We start from the raw sequence: 2,029 nt of genomic DNA, 5'->3' as shown, positions 1-2,029 counted from the left end.
GCCAACATTGACGAATGCTATCAATCACCTTAATGATTCTCTACCTTGGTGTTTTTCCATTATCCTCTCCGTTCATTTGTTGTAATTTGAATTAAAAGAACACAGATGGAGTTGACCCCTATCACTTTTGGAAGGTCAATCCCGTCAAGAGTCAAGTCGGGCCAATTGATTAAAGGATCAAATGGGATACTGATTTATTGGCGTATTCTTTCCTTCCCCTCTTTTGTCACCACTTTATTTTAAACACAGACGGGAGACACGAAATGTGTTCACTATTTCTAAATACACTTATTATTGGTACAGTTTCTAAATACCAACTTTTTAATAAGCTTGATAAATTTCCCGGTACTATTTTGGACTGCAGTTTGGCACAGCCAGATGGCTATTAATCTAAAATGTTTGGCGAATTAATTTGCTAAAAGACAAATTATTTGATGTTGATGCTTACTAAATGTTATTATGTGGTACACCGCTTTGCTATTAAATACAAATAAGTGCAGCAATTAAAATGGGAAAAACTGAGCAATCTCTAATTCTTTTGCCTTTGTGACAACATTCATCTTAAATTGAGTGGAAAAAAAAGACGCCTGAGGATAAAAACTTTTCATCCCACACCCTTTTTTGCAATAATCTCAATAAATTCATAAAGCAACGCTAAGCATTAGTGTGGCTTACTTGGTGCTCATGAGTCAAACATATTGCAATTGCTCACGTAGCAGAACATATTTCTCTGACATGTCCCAACCAACACAGGAATGTGTGATGTTGCTAAATCTTCTTTTATATCATAATTCGAATGAGTCAGTGCTTTCTTTCACGCAGGGGTGAGGTGAGCGTGGGTGGCTGTTTTCATAATGTAGGCATGACAGATGTTTATGCAAAGGTACTTATTATTATGTATATGTAAATACACATATATATTATTATTTAAGACCACATAGTCATTTTTTTTTGACAAAACATGTATAGTAAGGCTTCTTTTAGTTAAAAAAAAAACTAGCATCGAAGGGTAGTCAAAAGGTACAGATGGATCCCCACTCAGGATCTTATGTTTTAGGAAAATATATCAATCAGCTTTTTTTTTAGGACGCTATATTTCCATCATTATCTACTCTTGTATAAGCCGATCTGATATTACAGGTCCCATTAGCGTGGGTGCCCATGGGAATCGGGAAGTGTCCCAGCCCACCCTCCTCAGCATCATAATATTACTCATGAAACATTCACATCTTCATGTGACCAGAAACATCACGCCAGCATCCCCATTGGTGCAGCCCGGATGGGCCCAGAACAGGAGATGGTGTTCTATTGGTGTACTGAGTGCGCTAGAGAGGCTGCTGAGTGATTTGGGATCGATTGATTCAGCCCACACAGACGTGGGCAAGGATGAATCCAGAAAAAAATTCTCATGTATGCAGCATCAAATCAAACAAAAAGCAGCATATATAGTGAGTGGAGATTCACAGGGGTCAAACTTAATGGTCAGGGGTCACGCCATCACTTAGAATGGTGATGCAAACATGCTAATCACTAATACATGAGCACTTTGGTTTTGAAACAGTTGTGTGATCGAACAGACAAAGTAGATCGGATTCTGCTGATCAGGGTAAATTGAGAAGTGTGCGTTGTACAAGCATACACACGACCAGTTTGAAGCAGAAATATGTAGTCATTGCTTGTAATAGTTTCAAAAATCATGGAAGACATTGACTTATCTGAATTCATGGATCGCCATGGCAACTGTGGATCACCTGCTTATTTTGGGAGGCCGACCTAGACAGAGATGATACTTTCAGTTATTTTTGCTGATTTAAAATTGAGATTTATTTTGTTTAGAACACTTCTTTTGGGACAAAAAGAAAATTATCATGTGGAATTCAGATTTTTTTGTTTGGTCAATCTGTGACTAATTTGTGAAATCGGAGCAAAAAAGCAAATATTACACGTGTGATCAAAACAGATTAAAAAAAATAAAAACTTTACCGGGTGCATGAAAAATATTCATATTCAGTTTTTACGCCAGCAGTGA

The sequence above is a fragment of the Syngnathus floridae genome, chromosome 19, assembly GCF_059516105.1.
Source record: "Syngnathus floridae isolate MCC-2025c chromosome 19, RoL_Sflo_1.0, whole genome shotgun sequence".
In the NCBI taxonomy this organism is placed as follows: domain Eukaryota; kingdom Metazoa; phylum Chordata; class Actinopteri; order Syngnathiformes; family Syngnathidae; genus Syngnathus; species Syngnathus floridae.
Note: the sequence above shows the minus strand (reverse complement) of the source record.